This window comes from Pipra filicauda, unplaced genomic scaffold (assembly GCF_003945595.2).
Source record: "Pipra filicauda isolate LSUMZ 115617 unplaced genomic scaffold, ASM394559v2 scaffold2_size9829703_pilon, whole genome shotgun sequence".
Taxonomy (NCBI): domain Eukaryota; kingdom Metazoa; phylum Chordata; class Aves; order Passeriformes; family Pipridae; genus Pipra; species Pipra filicauda.
In genome coordinates this window covers 1,152,109-1,166,280 of record NW_024104421.1, presented here as the reverse complement: position 1 = coordinate 1,166,280, position 14,172 = coordinate 1,152,109, and the positions used below count along the sequence as shown (strand labels likewise).

The 14,172-nt window shown below is 42.1% G+C and overlaps 1 protein-coding gene across 1 annotated transcript in view; it reads right to left on the bottom strand.

Annotated features, from left to right (window-relative positions):
• The window catches only part of SOX5 (SRY-box transcription factor 5), a 479,309-nt gene that overhangs the window by 326,635 nt on the left and 138,502 nt on the right, over positions 1-14,172 (bottom strand). The window contains exon 3 of the mRNA XM_027726598.2: positions 9,285-9,445. The gene's annotated coding sequence lies outside the window, so the exon portion shown is untranslated. The remainder of the gene's footprint in view (positions 1-9,284; positions 9,446-14,172) is intronic.

Below are 14,172 nucleotides of genomic sequence, written 5' to 3'. Positions count from 1 at the left end.
CCAAGTTGGCCCTCCTTTGAGTGGAGGGTGGAACCAGATGGCTTTCAGAGGTTCTTTCCAACCTAAATTCTGACTCTAACCATGGTTTAAACAGCCAAACTGTCCACTGCTAGTGGCTAATTGTGGGCTCGCTTATGTAGCAAACATTTGCAATGCATCCTATGCTCCCAGGGAAATTTCTCATTAAGTTGAAAGGGAAGGTAAAATTATCTAAAGAAGTGCCAGATCAAGAAACATGAATTACTGTAACTTGTCCCTCTGAGTTCTTCATATCTCTTCAAACTCCTATATAAAAAATAATTACCAATTCTTAGAATAACACAGATCTTCATCCTTGCAATGATTATTCAGAAATTATTTTGGTAAAGGAGTAGGTTTGCCAAGACAAAATTCATTCAGGGGTTGCTTCAAGCTCTGCTGAATGTTTATATCAACTTTTATGCAATCTGACATTCCCAAAAAGAACTGACAGTAATGGACTGGAAACACAGGGAAACCATTACAGAGCACAGAAAAAAAGAGTTTCAAAAGAAACAGAATTTAAGAGCTAAATTTCTTAAACTGGCTCTGATAAGGGACTGGCCTGAACAGAAACCCTCTGAGGAGCTTTCAAACTAACAAGATGCCACTCTGGGTTGCTCCAAAACGTAACACAAAAGTTGCAATGTGAAGCTGCAGCAATAGTCCCCTCTGGGGTTTATTTTGTCAGATTTGACAGGCCCAGGCAGATTTTACCAATTAGAAATAAAGACAGAAAGACCTTCCAGGGAAACATTAGAGTCTCCAGGAATAAGGTCCTGGTGCTACTCTCTGGAAACCTGTCCCCATCCCATGCTCCAGGCTGGTGTTAGGGGGGCAGCAGTCCACTGGTGCCACAGTTTGTGAGGCTGCAGTGCAGAGCACATCTCACCTTCACCATCTCAAAAAACCCAACTGGATGGGGCATTAAGAAATCTGAGTTGTAAACCAGGTCTATCTAGACAAGCATATAGTACTGCAGACCTTAGCAGCAGTGCCAGGACATGAGAGGAAACAGAGTCTTCTTTGCAATAACAGATCTCCATTCTAAGAAAATGAAACAGATGTGTACTTAGAAGTGCACACACAGAAACAGCATTCCTTGTTGTGATGACAGTGGTACAGAACTGACAATAAATGCCCCCACCTTTTATGCTGGGGCTGCAGCAGTCATTGACCTTTCCCCACAGTTTATTGAAGAATTCTGCATGTGTATTCTTCCATCTCTGCAGCTTCAGGATTCAACAAAGCCCTTCACGCTTGGGCCAGCCTGGACTTTTTTTTCCTAAAATGCTTTTTTGATTCTTGACTCCTGATCTTCTGAGACCTAGTGAAACCAGATCAGAACAAACCGTGCTCTTGTTTCTCCCCAGCAGTCACTTAAACTGACATTGCATTTTCTTCTTTTTTTCTCTTTCCTTGATAATTCCTAGCTGGAGATAATGCTCTTTGGTGCCCAAATGCATACACCCCAGTAGGAGTAATATGACTATCATGTTATGATGTCTGTTTAACAAAGAGTTAAGTGAGGACAGTGTGATCCTGCCCACACTCCATCACTATCAACCTTTTTCACAAGATGAGAGAATAATGTAGGCCAAGAAAAGCTACTGAATGCCCCTCCCCACCCATCTTCAAGAATAGGAAGGCTAACCCTGAAGTCTCTCCAAATTATAATGTAGTTCAGAGTAAACTTTTTAACTTGTTATGTGGAGTCATGCTGGTTCTTTCTACTAATGGGTGAAAATTTCCACTCCACTACAATTTAGGGCATTCTAATTGTTCAGAATTAACATTATTACTAAAATACAGAATTGCTATTTAAACAAACTTGCAAAATATTCCTCTTCCTTTCTTTATACTGCTAAGTCTTTAGTTGATACTTCACCAAATCTTTGCCTCAAACAGTAGCATTTGTGTACTGAAAAGTATTGTCCTTCTCTTTTTTGCACATGGATAACACAGAGCCATCCTTCCCCCCTCACCTCATTTTAACGTGTTGCAGAATTGCTGTGGACATTCTCATCAGAGCTTGTAAAACAACAGCTACAAAAGCTAACAGTGGGCTAATTTGTCTGTGAGGTGACAACTGCTCCATCCAAATGTCTGCAAAACATCTCAGCAAGTCTCTCCAATTAACAAAGTCAAGTAGGATTAATTTAATTTTCACATGAGAGTTCTTCTCAGGAGAACTGGTTCGGGTGTACCCAACAAGGCACTTATTGAAGCAGAATAGGTAAGGATTAAAAGTTCTGCATATATCCAGAGCTCTGCATCCAAGCATCTCAAACTCTTCCTAAGTCCTTAATTAATTAAGACTCAAGTTATCCTCCACGGCAGAGAAATATAGCTTTGCCAACTTTACAGGTCAAGGTCTGAGGCAGAAGTAGGCCAAATTAATTGGCCAAGATCCCACAGAAAGCACTTGGCAGAACTAGAAATTCAAATTACTTCACTTCCAAGGTGTCTCGTTCTGCCCACCCAAACCAGCAGCTGTACCTTCATTCATTCTTTCCTCCTGAACATCTGTAATTTTTTAACATGATGACCATCATTTCCAGTCAGAGGGAGCAACACACAGTCACTGAAGCAGCTCTTAGAAGTTTCTTCAGAGGAAGAAGATATAAGAACAGTACTTCAGAGCAATGCAGAATAGGAGGTTTAGAGTTGTTCACCTGATACTTGTTCTGATTTTATCAGCAGCACAGTCCAGGGTTAGAAAGCTCAGATAAGCTAAAATTGGTAACTTTGATATTTTTGTGACTTTATGTCATCATCCATAATGCTACCATATAGTAAAACATTATACATGATGACATAACACCTGGAGAAAGCATTATGCTTATCAAAAGGCTGTGGGTTTAGCCAATTCAGTTCAAGAGCTCATGAGCATTTCTGAGCTTTTAGCTAGGCTCTATCAGCTCTGGTTATTACCCCCGTCCCTTTTCTGGCAAGCTGCTCCAAAATAAGAAGCAAATAACATGGCTGCACTGTCTACCCTATGCAAAAGCCATGCAAGGGTTTAATAGTTTGATGCACAACAAGAAAGATATAGGTCGTTGTCATCTGTTAAGCCATGACCTTGTGAAGGTAACCAGAAAGAAATTAAAAACAAAAATGAAAAAAAAAAAAAAAAAATCACACTGCCCTGCCTTCACAGACCTTTGCCTTTTGTGTGAAGGCAGCTATAAAACATGTGTCAGGGAAGCCACAATATTGCTAACGAGAGACAGTGGAAGAAAAGTTGTCTCTGTCGCTCGGAAAATCCCCATCACATCTACAGTAGACGCTCCCAGTCAGCAACTGTTTAGTCAGAAGTTTTAACCGACTCCTTAAATTCACCATCTCTGGGGCCTTGCTGCTTAATAAAGACTACGGGGTGTTGAGAAGCACAGTATATTATTTCATTAAGTGCTTTTCGGGAGAAGGGGATTTAGAAGTAAAACTGCTGGCTTTGTGTGGCAAGGTTACGACCTTTGACAACTTTGGAGCTTATCTCTTTCATCTTCCCACTCCCCCGAGACCCCGAACTTGTGGAGGGATGGAAGCGGGTAAGCCGGGGCCAGACAGAGTCCAGCATTGTTGTGGGGCTGCCTCCTCTCTCTCTCCCTCTCTCCCCTTCTCTCTCTCTCTCCCTCTCCCTCTCTCTCTTTTTTTTCCCCCCTAAACAAAACAGATCTGAACTGAGCCAAGGAAACAAAAATGTATTGTTCCTCGCAGATGGAAGCGAGTGTCGCCTAGGTAACCAGATTAATCTCCTTTTTCTCTCCCTTCCTCTCTTGTAGTGCGGTAATCGGTGGGCTCTTTTCACAAAAAAGCCAGCCTCAAAGCTGGGGCTCTAACTAGGTTCCTAATTAGCTGCAATTTACAATGAAGACAACATGATGAGATAATAGAAATTTGCAAAATAATGACATACCTCAGCAAAATATTCCTCCTCCTAAGAACCATTTTTATACAAAAACAATAAAGAGGGCCCTTCTAAAGCAAAGCTGGAAAATGGTGGTGTATTATGTGACACAGAACATTATTGTTCGCCTCTTGTTCCCCCAATCAACAGCTTATTGTTTGGCATCTTAAATAAAAATGACTCAAATACAGGCCACATAATGATCTCCATTGCGCTAATACACTGTATATACAGAGTAGTCAAAAATGTACCCAAGCCAAGGCCAGTGGGGCTGATAAAGTACCAGGGCCCAGAAAGGTAATTTACAATACAATGCACTAACTATTAGTACTGGTCTTAATCACACATATCTTTCTGATTTCTGTCAGGATGCGCTCTGACATCAAAAAAGGGCACCCGAACAGGGGGCAGCTAGTTAATGAAATATGATGGATCGCATTTGTTTTCATGTGGTGGTGAGCTCAAACGAAGCAGCCTCCAGACTGTTAGCCAACAGTCTTCTCTTGTGCAACATCAAAGGCTCCCATTGACGAGGGGGGGAGAGGGAGGGCGCGGGAAGGGGGATCGCGGGGAGACAGCGCAGAGGGAGGAGCGCCGAGCAACTCAAAGGACCATTAAATCGTAATCTCTACCTTATGTCCGAAAGGGGAGAGCACAGAAATGGAACGGGCCGGGGCCAACCTGCCACTGGTTTCAAGGGGAAGGAGTGTCAGCACCTCCACACACGGTGGAGGAGAGGCTGGTGCACCGCTGATGAAATTTGGCGTTTTGCTGCACGAGGGTGACTTGTCATTGCAGACGTGAGGAGTACATCCCTGCTGGAGCCAGAGGAGAGAGGACAGTTCAGGGCAGTTTTGATCCCCACAGAAATACTTAATAAATAGCAACAGATTGTCTAAAACTGTCAGGAAGAACAGCAGCAGCAGAAGTCCTTCCTTTTTTATGTGTGGACTCATCAGTGCTGACTGGTGCAGCTGCAAATATTCAAGAACTACAGATCAATGGATTGTCCCTCAAATAAGTGCAACTATAGCCACTTTGGGCAAGGATGGGAAAGCATTATCACACCCCCTGGCCTGGTCTTTTGGTTCCTGAGTATGGCAAGAAGCCTAATTTCCTTCACAGAGTAACTGAAAAAAATCGGAAATGTCATATTATACAGAGCACGCCAACTGCTGAAAACTACTGACAGGGTACCTGGCCCCAGCTGTACAGCAAGGTCCTGCAAGACAGTTCACGTCAAGGGTTAAGCATCCCAAGAAGCACTGTGATACAACTGCCATCTGTTTATACAACTTCTTTCATCTTTAAGGATCTCAAAGCACTTAAATGGTATTATGACTTTGCTCAGGAGAGCTACTGAATACATCAGTGATGAACATTATGCTGTAACAAGGATAAGGGGAAGAAGGAGATTTTAGAAGTACCCCAAATATGCCCATTCTAATGACCACTGCCATGAGACAGAACAGACTGGGCTTTGGGTTTTAAGATGTTATTCAAAACACTCACACAAGAAACACATGGGGGTACCTATTCATCCTGAGACCCGTTGGAAGTGTAATGTGACACCTTTAAATCAACAGCAGCGAACATTCAAACAATAATAAAAAAAAAAAGAAGCATGCAGATTTAAAACACAGAATGGCACTAAAAGTCAATTTTCATTCTGGAATTGTGTCTGCTAGAAACAAACATCTATAAAGATTTCTAGGAAAAAAGAGAACAAGGTGACAAATGGTAAGCCTTCAGTCTTTAAATGGAAATAAACAACAGTAAGTGATTTGATTGTCAAGTTCTCATGTGCTTACTCAATATTATTCTCTCCATGCAAAATCTGATTCAATTGCAGGATAAGGTGTTATTTAACGTAAGAGCATCAAAACTGGTTCTGAAAAACAAAATAATGTGTAAGGTACTTGAACTGGTTGTCAGGTAGCCCTACTCCAACCAATGCTGAGCATCTTCTTATCCCATTGACTTCTCCCAGCACGGGAGCTGGCAATCTACCAGAAGTATCCTGACACACAGGATCAGGCAGCACCTAAGAAAAGAGCAGGAAAGTGAAGAAAATGCCTTTGAACCTGTGAACCCAATTCAGGGTAAATCCTGTGTTGATGTTACTGATCACAGAAGTCACTAGCGCTTCTTTGCACCAACTGAAAGCAAGGCCTAAAGATTTGTGCGTTAGCTTGTTTTTTGTTTCCACATACTATATACATTTCTATGGAAGGCTGAATATAGACTGTCCTTTTCAGGCTCATCTAAAAAAGCAGACCCAGTTTACAATTTAGATTTCTAAACACAGAAATAAGCTTTTACCTGGTACATTTTTCTCCTTTGGAGTTTACACCTTAATCTATCTAGAGGTTTTATCTTTGCATTCTTAGATAACCCTGTGTGGAACAGCCACTGCACATCAAGCATTTAGAAAAGCAGGAACAGTGTTGTTGCCCTGTGTATCCTGTGCCAGAGTCAGAACAGCAGCTCTATATCTACAGCCTGGTATAATTAACACCAGCTTGCCATTTTACACAGAAACATTAACTCTTCCAAGCAAGTGCTTCCCCCATCCATCCAGCTTCTTGGATGGATGAAATAAGTCAGTAAGAGTTAGTTTCCCACAATTACAGAGCTCTATCTGATATTGCAGGCACACAGTACAAACTGAATTCAGTGGGATTTCTGTATATTCAGCATCTGAAGGTTTGGGACTATAAATATTAACCTTTCTCCAAAGCAATCATATCCAATGTACCACACCATAGGAGGCCAAAACACTGGGCCTGATCCTGCAATATGAATCCTGTCATCCCTCTCTTATTTTTTTTTAAGCTAGCAGAACTATTTGTGTAAATAAATGGGCACTCAGTGCATTTTCTTTTCCAGCATCCCGAGTGGCTGGCACAGACTGAGTTATACAGCATGAATCTAACCGAGATCATCTACACTGTTCCCCTGGAACAGCACCTGAGCCCTTGTGGCCTTGAACTGCTCTGGAAGTACAAATTTACAAGCAGCATTTGAAACATGACTCAAACGTCCTCCAGTATGAGCAAGACCTGGTGTGTGACACAACTGGCTCGCTTTTATTTTATTATCATTATTACACCACTCCCAGGCTTTGGAGACCTTTGTGTGTCTCAACACATTTCTTTAGCATCTCTTATAGCCTTCAATCTTCCTGCATTTTCTACCTCTGAACCAGTAGCAAACGGCGAGAAAAAACTACATAAACAAGTGGGTTCACGCAGGACACAAGAAAATCCATGCAGTTAACTTAAGTTTAATGCTCTTCAACTCTATTCCTCCTTCCCTTGCCCCTGGCCCCCAGGGGAGGTGGGAGGAATGGTTTAAATCAATAACCAAAGGCTTCAATTTTACAAACCCTTGAGCCATTAGAGCTCTGAGTCCTTGGTGCACCAGGCATAACCTCCCCTGCCCCTGCACACACATACACACACACGTAACACACACATAAAAAAACCCTCCCAGCCTGGCATTAAAAACCTTCACTCAGTGTTCCTTACTTAAAGGAAGAAAACAATTAAGTGAAACCTTGAAGTAATCTCATTCTGCCTATTTAGCCTCTTCATCCCTCAATGTGTGGTTAGTAAGTGTTGCAATCAGGGGCTAAGGCCTGCTATCATTCGGCCTTAATTAAAAAAGACACAAGCAGTGGAGCTGTGAATTAGAAATGTAACAACGCACTACCCCTGATTAATTCGAGGCTCATGTTGGATTAATAACTCCAAACAAAGAACAAAAGGAAATTGTTATGCGAATTGCAGTCCTCCCAGGCCAGACAAAGGTCAAATCACAGGATTTCAATTTCATCCGGAGTCGCTTAATCAACTCCCTCGGAAGGAAGACCATATGCAGTCCTGAAAGCTGCCCATTGTAGTCGTCTTGTCACTGGACCTGAGAGACGGCACAGAGATAATCCTAACTATTCCCCATCTTTTCTCCTTCTTGTCTGTTTCTTTTCTTTCTCAGTTTCTTTTTTCTTTTCCCTCTTTTTTTTTTTTTCCCCATTTTGACAAAACCCCTTCATTAGGGCTAATGATTAAGGAATAAGGACACTATCTGTCAGAAAGCAGCTTTTGTGGCTGATGCCCCATGGAAGCTCCCTGGCTCTGACTGCCCATGCAGCTGCAGAGGCAGCTCCTCATTTTGAGGGGGGTCTTCTCCAGCAGCAGCAGAAGCCACAAACTGCTGTGCTTCATTCAGCATCACACAGTCACAGACAACAAACAGCACTGGGGGAGTGTAAAACAGGATGTGTTGTACACCTTCAGTGCTCTGCCTACATCTTAATACGGGGGTCTTGTGGGTACATTAGGTGGGGAAGAAGGATATTCCCACCCTGAAGACTTATCTGACCAAAACTAAGCCACAGAGCATAAAATCCCATATCTCCTTGCTGTTCACACCCCCAATAAAATGATGATAATGATGAGGGAGCAAAGCAGCCATCAGTCTTCATGATCTAAAATAAACTGTCCCTCCAGTGAGCAGACACAGAGCATGTCCCCCCACTCCTCACCGAACGTGACTTCTCAAGTAACTCACACAGCAGGGCATTTTATATGGACTGCACAGTTATTCTACATAAAGAATAAAGAAAAGTCCAAGTATGCCCCTCATGCCAAGAGCAAGCCCATAGAAACTGAAAAGGAACAAGAAAGAAACTTCGAGGCGGAGACCTGCAACACAGAGATCAATTCCTGCCCCCCGCCTCCCAGAAGCCTCTCTGCCCATCAGCACAGTAACATCAGTTTGCCACACAGCTGCCTGCAGCTGGCCCAGCCTGGATGGGGCAGGTATCCTCTCTCAGACAGATCCCTAGTGTTTATACACAACATTTCAAAAGCCAAGCTGGAATTTCTCAGGGTTTCATTTGCCGTTTTTTTTTGTATATTCTGTAACAGCAACACAGTTCAGGACCAAATTTGCTTTCTTCAGCAATCAGCTCCAGCAAGGAGCCAAGAGCCAACAACACTTCCCACCTTGATATAGACCTTTTGCTTAACTCAAACAAATCTCTCCCGATTTACAGGGAAATGAGATACAAAGATTTAAGCAACAGTTCTCTTTTAATCTCAAATTCTGGTCCCAAACATATTCTATGTATGAACTCATTACTGTAGGATTGCTGACAAATGCTTCATGACCCTCTGACTTGATTTTGCCAAGAGATACCTTAAAGCCCAATAAAACCACCCAAAACCTGGTACTAGTACCTGGCACTGTACCAGTAGCTTCAAAACCTGAAGGCACCAATGGATAAGAGTTAGGATTCACATGTTAAAACACCTTGGGAATTGCAGATGCAGATTCTGTAGAAGTCTCTTACCTGTGTTAGGCGCTGGAATAAAATTGTAGGTCACTCGATGAACTTAAAAGAAGATCCTGTTTTGACTTTCAGCTTGGGATCATCTCCATTCAGTTCTGTCGGAAACTACACTTGGTCCTCTTTCCCAGGGGCTGTTTACACACCTGCTGTCTCTGAATTAGCTGTAGGAGGGGAAGAAGTGGTTCGTGAATTGCCCCATTCTGAAGCCCTTTCCCACCCAGAAATATTCCACTTTTAAATACTAACCCAGTAAAATGACTATTCAACTTCTCTGATGCTTTCCTTATAAGTATCAGTTCACTCTTACTTTACATATTAATTTCTTAGCATGCAACCAAAAATTAAAATGAAATACATACTGTGCCATGGAAAAGTAGAGTCACATACTCAGAAACTCTTTTGCCTGTGTTATACCATGTTATTAAATCCAAATTATATGGAATGCAAATTCTGCTAGAAATAAATCTCTCAAGCATTCTACTAGCTCCAAAAAGTAAGAATAATTTTTGAAATCTGTTACTATTAGAAGCTCAGCAACATGCACTACCAGCTATTTTAGCTACTTCTACTCTTCAGTGCAAAAGTAAAATACAAGTTTTAAGTGTGCAGCTCCAAAACTTTAGCCTATGTACTCGTTTGTCAAAGAAGGCAAACTGTGCACACATCCCAGTAAGAATAAATGGGAGGACAAGCTTGTCCTTTTCCGTTATTCTTACTACAGGTGCTGTGGAGCTGTTCCTCATCTCCTTGTCCCAAAGAGACATCACCCTCTCAGAAGAAATCCTCCTGCTTTATAATAAATTCTGAGCCTCAAGTTATTATTATTATGTGATATGAAACAGAATCACAGAATGGTTAAGGTTGGAAAGGGCCGCAGTGGGTCATCTGGTCCCACCTCCCTGCTCAAGCAGGGTCATCCCAGATCACATTGCACAGAATTGCATGCAGATGGTTCTTGAATATCTCCAGTGAGGAGACTCCACAACCTCTCTGGGCAATCAGTTCCAGTGCTTGGTCACCCACACAGTAAAAAAAAGTTCTTCCTCGTGTTCAGGTGGAACTTCCTGTGTGTCAGTTTGTGCCCATTGCCTCTTGTCCTACTGCTTGGCACCACCAAGCAGAGCCTGGTCCATCCTCTACACCTTCCCTTCAGATACAAATACGCATTCATGAGGTCCCCTCTCAGTCGCCTCTTCTTGAAGCTGAACAGGCCCAGCTCCCTCAGCCTGTCCCTTCCCTGAAAGAGATGTCACTTATCTATATGCAATAATTCATTGTATATAGATAAATGACAGTAGCCTTTTGTGTACATACAGTTAAAGACTTTATAGTCCTTGACTTGACTGTAAAAATCTTCACCGGGAAACATTCTGCAGCACCTTTTTGGAAAATGGCTGTCTGATGTTGGTATTCATTCATGTAATTTCTTTGAGTCAAGCAAAAGGCTCACTTGCATAAAATCTGAGTGGCCTCCACTCAGGCTGCACACCATCACCCTGCAATACTGTTGCACATGAAGCTTCAACTTCATGTGTGTCAGCTGCATACAGAATTTCAATTTTCATGTTTAAATTTAGTTAAGTTTGTAGCTGTCAGTCTAATGGGGGAAAGCCTGGCCACACATTTCCCATGTATTTTAATTACTTAAGAATAAGGTTTTCTTCAGCAGTAGGAGAAACACAGAACCATTTCAGGTGGAAAAGACCTCCAATATCATCAGGTCCAACCTCTGACTGATCACCACCTTGTCAACTAGACCATGGCACTAAGTGCCACACCCAGTTATTTCTTGGACACCTCCAGGGATGGTGACTCTATCACCTCCGTGGGCAGCCCATTCCAACGTTTAGTAACCCTTTCATGAAGAAATTCCTTATATGTCCAACCTGAACCTCCCCTGGTGTTGCTTGAGCCTATGTCCTCTTATCCAGTCACTTGCTACCTGGAAGGAGAGGCCAATCCCCACCTGGCTACAACCCCCCTTCAGGTAGTTGTAGAGAGTGATAAGGTCTCCCTTGAGCCTTCTTTTCTCCAGGCTAAAGAACCAGAGCTCCCTCAGTCTCTCCTCAAAGGACTTACTCTCTAGTTAGCACACACTCAGGAATTTTTTAGGACCTAAGTTCATAGCCCAGGTCCCCAGGCCCATGAGAGGCTGTTACTCCTCTCAGTACAGGACATGCACCTTTTGCTTATTGGTGAATGGTGTGCAAACAAATGCAAGACAAAAGCTGATGTGTTAAGAAAAAAATAGCTCACCACAATGATCAAATCCACTGCTACTGTAACACTACAACAAAAAGGTGCTTAGGACAGCTCTCTTCTGCTTTCTACAGAAGAAGGCAGAGGCAGGCAGATATTGGGGCATCAGCTCCTTTTCCAACCGAAATGCCAGCACAGGCCAGGTAGCCAGCAGCTCCTGTAGCTTACTTTAGATGACAATCAGTTGCAAGTCTGCTGAGGATTATGAGGAGAAGAATTTATTTAATTATGCTGACCCAACCAGCCCTCACCACCAAGTTTGGCACATGTATTCTGCATCTTGAAATCAAACTCTGCCCATTTTCATAGCTCCTGAATGCACTGCTGAGAAAAAACGGCTTCCAAGGAGCTGCTCTTGATGGGATAGGCGTAGCCTAAAACTTTCCCCCTTCCATTTTCAGCACAACTGCCTACCTCTCTGACACAGTTACGCTGAGGCAGCTGGGAAGAAAAGGCAAGCCCTGGCCAAGCTACATCTGGGGACCAGCAGACTGACCTGTACTTCCATGCAATCCCTCAAAATCAGAGGTGTCTTAGAGCCTGTCCCATTCTCCTTGCTTCTCTCAGCTATCTCCAAAGACCTATGAATTTTTATAAATCCCAAAGTGTCAACAACAGGCAAGCATTTAAAGCTGCCCTCAACTTGACTTGCTCTTTTCTTTTCACTAACCTCTCAAAGCTGTGTACCTGTTTCTTTAAGCAAACAAACCAACAAATTTCTCTGATTTTACTTGACATTTTTTCTAATCCTCTCTCTTTACTTAGGAGCTGCCTCTTTCTCTTCCCTTCCACTCAAACAAGCCGCTGGTGAGAGATATTCGTCCTTTGCAGCTTCTACCAAGTGTGCAATAGCTTTCATGTATCTCTACCTCACTGACCCTTCATCTCTTTTCAAATCACAGATAAGAAACAACATTTCCTTATCTTGCTAAGAACTGGGAATACTTTCCATTTCTATTACAATATTTGCCACCCCTATTAAGCACTCTAAGAGTCTGCATGAAAAAAACCCTCATAAATATGGTAGTTTTCTGCCAGATTGCGAGAAACAAATAGGGTCAGTTTTTCAGGGGACAGTATTCCAAACTGTACTGTAAGCAAGCAGCTGTGTCGAAAGATTAAATACGATGGGATGTGCAGAGAAAACCAGTTATGTCAAGCCCATTTGTTTCTCTCCAAAAAACCCAACCCAACCAACCAAACATAATGGGGGTTCTCCTATTCACCTTACCAAAATGCCACTTCGGTTAGAAAGATAAAATCAGAACACAGCAAATTAGGTTTTACGTCTGGGTAATTTTTCCAAAGAAGTCCAGCACCTTTGTTTAAGCTCAACTTAAAGGATTGCACACCATTTCTGAGAGCTGCTGGGCAGCTGCTGTTCTCCCTCTCTCAGAGGTGGCTGCTCCTCAGTTCTGGCTGGCATAAAGCAGGGCAGGATGCACAACCCTTATTCCCATAAAGCCATTTTAATTTACATGATTAGTCCCACTGACATCAGGAGGAAAACACCTACTGTAAAAAAAGTAGCGCAGGAGAACATTTATCTGTTTGCAATAAAACCACACAACAAACATATCCAATCTAAGCACACTAAATTTACTTTCCAAGGAGTCCAAACAATAACTGCCAACACATCCACACGGATTACATTTTATGGAAAAAATGGAGTAATGTTTTGTGCTTTTGGTAATATGGCTACTGTCTGATTTTTTTTTTTTTTTTTTTTTTTTTTTAATGCAAGAAATAGGTTTAGTGAGAAAATTTTGCAGGAAAAGTTTTTCCTAAAAAAAAAAAAAAAGAAAATGCAGCAAACAAAAAATATTACCAAGAAAATATCTGTTTTGATAAAATTTCCTTGACAGCTCAGACATGCAGGAGAGAAGTCCCAGCGGCTAAAGAGGCTGAATCTCCCAATCATAGAATCATTTGGGTTGGAAAAGGCCTCTAAGATCATCAGTTCCAACCATTAACCCAGCACTACCAAGCCCCAGCACTAAACCATGTCCCCAAGTGTCACATCTACGTGTCTTTTAAACATTTCCAGGGATGGTGACTCCACCACTTCCCTGGGCAGCCCATTGCGATGCCTGACCACCCTTTCAGATAGAACAGAAACTTAACCTGTTTCAAGTACTCTACCATTACTGCTGTAGGTCCTGGAGTCTTCTGGATTCTTAGGAAATTAATAATTTCCTTGAAAGAGGCAGTTTTCATTCCAAGACATAAAAGTATTTCATGAAACAATTTTTTTTTCATTTTTGGCCAGCTTTAACGGTAATTATGAGGATTGCCAATTACTGTTATGAATCAAGAAACACAGTAGTAACTTCCTCATAAAAGAATCTATAATACTTCCACAAAGTTATCAGGTATCTTACCTAATTCTTCATAACCATGATGAGAAATTACACCAAGCAGTAAGATCAAGAGTCTATCCATGTTAAGTAAAAAGGAAGACCCTGGAAAGAGGTTCAGGAGATTGAAAGAACTGGATCTTACGAAGCTTTATTTCACCTTTGCCTTTTTTTTTTTTCTTTCGATTTTCTTGTGAAATCTGTCTCCTTTGCTTTGATGCCTTTGATTGAAGGGTATTGTGTAAGTGACTCGCATTTGCACAGCTCAGAAA